We start from the raw sequence: 6438 nt of genomic DNA on the forward strand, positions 1-6438 counted from the left end.
CCACAAACGGCGAACATCCGAGCGGCGGTTCCCACTTAGCCGTCGGCGTCCCGAACTCCGCCCCGGCAGACGCGGTTGCCGAGCTCGTGCGACTAGCGACCGCGAAGCCGTCTCGCGACGCCGCTTTCGTGCGCGGCTCCCACTGCGACCTGGGTCACCCGAGGTCGACGAGCAAAAAAGAATGTCGAAAAAAATTTTTTTTTTTTTTGCGTCTGCCGGGGTGCCCCTATAATAGCAGCGATAAGCACCCAGACCGCCATGGGTCGCTCGCCCCGGCTGACGTGGTTTTTCGTTTTCCTGCGGTGGTCGTCGTCAAGCACGTCCAAACACGCCACTTTCGTGGGCGCATTCGCGCTCTTTCGCTTCGCCGGAGTGCCAGCACTCACTCTGCCAAAAACGGCGAACATCCGAGCGGCGGTTCCCACTTTTGCGTCGGCGTCGCAAACCCCGCCCCGGCAGACGAGGTTTGCCGTACTCGTGCGACGGTGGCCGGCGGGCACGTCGAAAGACGCCGATATCGTGCGCGAATTGGCGCACCTTGGCTTCACCGGAGTGCCGCCACTGACTCCTCCAAAAACGGCGAAGATCCGAGCGGCGCTTCCCACTTTCGCATCGGCGTCCCGAACTCCGCCCCGGCTGACGCGGTTTACCGTACTCGTGCGACGGTCGCCGGCGAGCACGTGGAAAGACGCCGATATCGTGCCCGAATCGGCTCCGTTCGGCTTCGCCGGATTGCCAGCACTGGCTCGGCGAAAGACGACGAACATCCGAGCGACGGTTCTCACTATTGCGTACGCGTCGCAAACCCCGCCCCGGCAGACGCACTTTGCCGTACTCGTGCGACGGTCGCCGGCGAGCACGTAGAAAGACGCCGATATCGTGCCGGAATCGGCCCCGTTTGGCTTCGCCGGAGTGCCAGCACTCACTCGGCCACAAACGGCGAACATCCGAGCGGCGGTTCCCACTTAGCCGTCGGCGTCCCGAACTCCGCCCCGGCAGACGCGGTTGCCGAGCTCGTGCGACTAGCGACCGCGAAGCCGTCTCGCGACGCCGCTTTCGTGCGCGGCTCCCACTGCGACCTGGGTCACCCGAGGTCGACGAGCAAAAAAGAATGTCGAAAAAAATTTTTTTTTTTTTTTGCGTCTGCCGGGGTGCCCCTATAATAGCAGCGATAAGCACCCAGACCGCCATGGGTCGCTCGCCCCGGCTGACGTGGTTTTTCGTTTTCCTGCGGTGGTCGTCGTCAAGCACGTCCAAACACGCCACTTTCGTGGGCGCATTCGCGCTCTTTCGCTTCGCCGGAGTGCCAGCACTCACTCTGCCAAAAACGGCGAACATCCTAGTGGCGGTTCCCACTTTTGCGTCGGCGTCGCCAACCCCGCCCCGGCATACGCGGTTTGCCGTACTCGTGCGGCGGTGGCCGGCGGGCACGTCGAAAGACACCGATATCGTGCGCGAGTCGATGCTTCTTGGTCTCGCAGGAGGGCCGCCACTCACTCCTGCAAAAACGGCGAAGATCCGAGCGGCGCTTCCCACTTTTTCGTCGGCGTCGCAAACCTCGCCCCGGCAGACGCGCTTTGCCGTACTCGTGCGACGGTCGCCGGCGAGCACGTCGAAATACGCCGATATCGTGCCCGAATCGGCCCCGTTTCGCTTCGCCGGAGTGCCAGCACTCGCTCGGCCAAAGACGACGAACATCCGAGCGACGGTTCCCACTATTGCGTACGCGTCGCGAACCCCGCCCCGGCAGACGCGGTTTGCCGTACTCGTGCGGCGGTGGCCGGCGGGCACGTCGAAAGACGCCGATATCGTGCACGAATTGGCGCTCCTTGGCTTCACCGGAGTGCCAGCACTCACTCGGCCAAAAACGGCGAACATCCGAGCAGCGGTACCCACTTAGCCGTCGGCATCCCGAACTCCGCGCCGGCTGACGCGGTTGCCGAGCTCGTGCGACTAGCGACCGCGAACGCGTCTCGCGACGCCGCTTTCGTGCGCGGCTCCATTGCGACCTGGGTTACCCGAGCTCGACCAGCAAAAAAGAAGGTCGAAAATTTTTTTTTTTTTTTCTGCGTCTGCCGGGGTGCCCCTATAATAGCAGCGATAAGCACCCAGACCGCCGTGTGTCGCTCGCCCCGGCTGACGTGGTTTTTCGTACTCCTGCAGCGGTCGCCGTCACGCACGTCCAAATACGCCACTTTCGTGGCGCATTCGCGCTCTTTCGCGTCGCCGGAGTGCCAGCACTCACTCTGCCAAAAACGGCCAACATCCGAGCGGCGGTTCCCACTTTTGCGTCGGCGTCGTAAACCCCGCCCCGGCAGACGCGGTTTGCCCTACTCGTGCGACGGTCGCCGGCGAGCGCGTCGAAAGACGCCGATATCGTGCGCTAATTGGCGCTCCTGGCTTCTCCGGAGTGCCGCCACTCACTCCTCCAAAAACGGCGAAGATCCGAGCGGCGTTCTCCACTTTCGCATCGGCGTCCCGAACTCCGCCGGGCTGACGCGGTTTACCGTACTCGTGCGACGGTCGCCGGCGGGCACGTCGAAAGACGCCGATATCGTGCCGTAATCGGCCCCGTTTGGCTTCGCCCGTGTGCCAGCACTCACTCGGCCAAAAACGGCGAACATCCGAGCAGCGTTTCCCACTTTCGCATCGGCGTCCCGAAGCCCGCCCCGGCAGACGCGGTTTGCCCTACTCGAGCGACGGTCGCCGGCGATCACGTCGAAAGGCGCCGAATTCGTGCACGAATCGATGCTTCTTGGTCTCGCAGGAGGGCCGCCACTCACTCCTGCAAAAACGGCGAAGATCCGAGTTGCGCTTCCCACTTTTTCGTCGGCGTCCCGAACTACGCCCCGGCTGACGCGGTTTACCGTACTCGTGCGACGGTCGCCGGCGGGCACTTCAAAATACGCCGATTTCGTGGGCGCATTCACGCTGTTTCGCTTCCCCGGAGTGCCAACACTCACTCTGCCGAAAGCGGCGATCATCCGAGCGGCGGTTCCCACTTTTGCGTCGGCTTCGCAAACGGCGCCCCGGCAGACGCGCTCGTGCGACGTACTCGTGCGACGGTCGCCGGCGAGCACGTCGAAAGACGCCGATATCGTGCTCGAATCGACCCCGTTTCGCTTCGCCGGAGTGCTGCCAGTCACGGCGCAGAAAACGGCGAACAAGTGTTTTTTTTTTTTTTTTCCTAGAATTTGTGTTATAGAAGGCACATTTGATATCGGACGATAATTTTCAACTTTATCACGCGCACCGATTTTCGTGTAGAGGTTTGCAAGTTTATGGGAATTTCTCCACTTGGAATAATGCGATTTAGTAGTACTACGAGAACTTCATGGATGTACTCAAGGGTACGGGGCAAGTCAGTTACGTCAACACCTGCAGATTTTTTACACTTCAAACTGAAAATTGTTGGTTGTGAGTCCTCGTGTGATATTAAAGGCCGATTCGCTAACACATAGAACAAAGAAAGAAAGGAAGAAAAAACGCCCGCGCTCGCTCAAGAAACCTGGGTTCGCAACAAGTGGCAACAACAAGCAACCGAGCGAGTGCGCCAAAACCCGTGGCGGCCGAACAAACGCGAAGTCCCAACCGCGTCAGCCGGGGCGGCACGGGACAGGAAAAATCACTTCAGCCGGGGCGGCGGGGCACCGAATAAACCTCGTCACCTCGTCGCAGGATAAAAGAGGAAACAAAAAGTCTAAACAGCGTCTGCTGGAGCGAATGCGTAATAAAACAACAACAACAACAAAAAAAAAAACACCCGCGCTCAAGAAGTCTGCAATCACCACAAAAGGCGACTGTGACCGAGCAGCGTCAGCCGGGGCCGTGCGGAAACGGAAAAACCGCGACTACCGGGGCGTCGAGGCACCGAAAAATCCACTTCAGCCGCGGCGAAAAAAAAAAACAAAAAGAAAGACGGAGGGGGGGGGGGGGAACCACGTCTGCCGGGGCGAAGGAAAAAAAAAAACGCGTCTGCCGGGGCGAGCCCGGGTGCGGCACCACCGGGAAAACTGTGGCAAACAGACATGGCGATCGAGTGAGTGGGCCGCCAGCCAGGCTCAGCCAAAAAGTGCAAAGTCCGAACTGCGTCAGCCGGGGCGGCAAAAACCACGTCAGCCGGGGCGGCGCAAAAAACCGCGTCTGCCGGGGCGGCACGAAACCGCGTCAGCCGGGGCGGCGCGAAAACTGCGTCAGCCGGGGCGAAAGAAAAAAAAAAAAAAAACGCGTCTGCCGGGGCGAGCCCGGGTGCGGCACCACCGGGAAAACTGTGGCAAACAGACATGGCGATCGAGTGAGTGGGCCGCCAGCCAGGCACAGCCGAAAAGTGCAAAGTCCGAACCGTGTCAGCCGGGGCGGCAAAAAACCGCGTCAGCCGGGGCGGCGCAAAAAACCGCGTCTGCCGGGGCGGCACGAAACCGCGTCTGCCGGGGCGGCGCGAAAACTGCGTCAGCCGGGGCGAGCCCGGGTGCGGCACCACCGGGAAAACTGTGGCAAACAGACATGGCGATCGAGTGAGTGGGCCGCCAGCCAGGCTCAGCCAAAAAGTGCCAAGTCCGAACTGCGTCAGCCGGGGCGGCAAAAAACCGCGTCAGCCGGGGCGGCGCAAAAAACCGCGTCTGCCGGGGCGGCGCGAAAACCGCGTCTGCCGGGGCGGCGCGAAAACTGCGTCAGCCGGGGCGAAAGAAAAAAAAAACGCGTCTGCCGGGGCGAGCCCGGGTGCGGCACCACCGGGAAAACTGTGGCAAACAGACATGGCGATCGAGTGAGTGGGCCGCCAGCAAGGCTCAGCCAAAAAGTGCTAAGTCCGAACTGCGTCAGCTGGGGCGGCAAAAAACCGCGTCTGCCGGGGCGGCACGAAACCGCGTCAGCCGGGGCGGCGCGAAAACCGCGTCTGCCGGGGCGGCACGAAACCGCGTCAGCCGGGGCGGCGCGAAAACTGCGTCAGCCGGGGCGAGCCCGGGTGCGGCACCACCGGGAAAACTGTGGCAAACAGACATGGCGATCGAGTGAGTGGGCCGCCAGCCAGGCACAGCCGAAAAGTGCTAAGTCCGAACTGCGTCAGCCGGGGCGGCAAAAACCGCGTCAGCCGGGGCGGCGCGAAAACCGCGTCTGCCGGGGCGGCACGAAACCGCGTCAGCCGGGGCGGCGCGAAAACTGCGTCAGCCGGGGCGAGCCCGGGTGCGGCACCACCGGGAAAACTGTGGCTAACAGACATGGCGATCGAGTGAGTGGGCCACCAGCCAGGCTCAGCCAAAAAGTGCTAAGTCCGAACTGCGTCAGCCGGGGCGGCAAAAACCGCGTCAGCCGGGGCGGCGCAAAAAACCGCGTCTGCCGGGGCGGCACGAAACCGCGTCAGCCGGGGCGGCGCGAAAACTGCGTCAGCCGGGGCGAAAGAAAAAAAAAAACGCGTCTGCCGGGGCGAGCCCGGGTGCGGCACCACCGGGAAAACTGTGGCAAACAGACATGGCGATCGAGTGAGTGGGCCGCCAGCCAGGCACAGCCGAAAAGTGCCAAGTCCGAACTGCGTCAGCCGGGGCGGCAAAAAACCGCGTCAGCCGGGGCGGCGCAAAAAACCGCGTCTGCCGGGGCGGCACGAAACCGCGTCAGCCGGGGCGGCGCGAAAACTGCGTCAGCCGGGGCGAGCCCGGGTGCGGCACCACCGGGAAAACTGTGGCAAACAGACATGGCGATCGAGTGAGTGGGCCGCCAGCCAGGCTCAGCCAAAAAGTGCCAAGTCCGAACTGCGTCAGCCGGGGCGGCGCAAAAAACCGCGTCTGCCGGGGCGGCGCGAAAACCGCGTCTGCCGGGGCGGCGCGAAAACTGCGTCAGCCGGGGCGAAAGAAAAAAAAAACGCGTCTGCCGGGGCGGCAAAAAACCGCGTCTGCCGGGGCGGCACGAAACCGCGTCAGCCGGGGCGGCGCGAAAACCGCGTCTGCCGGGGCGGCACGAAACCGCGTCAGCCGGGGCGAGCCCGGGTGCGGCACCACCGGGAAAACTGTGGCAAACAGACATGGCGATCGAGTGAGTGGGCCGCCAGCCAGGCACAGCCGAAAAGTGCTAAGTCCGAACTGCGTCAGCCGGGGCGGCAAAAACCGCGTCAGCCGGGGCGGCGCAAAAACCGCGTCTGCCGGGGCGAATGCAAAAAAAACAAAGAAAAAAGCCCGCGCTTAATCAAAAGAAAACAAAGAAAAAAGCTTGCGCTTAATCAAAAGAAAACAAACAAAAAAAGTTCGCGCTTAAGCCTGGCGGTGGAACCACCGGGGCAAACAGACCTGGCGATCGAGTGAGTGGGCCGCCAGCCGGGGTGAGCCAAAAAGTGCAAAGTCGGAACCGCGTCAGCCGGGGCGGCGCGAAAACCGCGTCAGCCGGGGCGGCGCAAAAACTGCGTCAGCCGGGGCGGCACGGAAAAACGAAAACCGCGTCAGCCGGGGCGGC

Source organism: Rhipicephalus microplus, unplaced genomic scaffold, assembly GCF_043290135.1.
Source record: "Rhipicephalus microplus isolate Deutch F79 unplaced genomic scaffold, USDA_Rmic scaffold_572, whole genome shotgun sequence".
Classification (NCBI taxonomy): domain Eukaryota; kingdom Metazoa; phylum Arthropoda; class Arachnida; order Ixodida; family Ixodidae; genus Rhipicephalus; species Rhipicephalus microplus.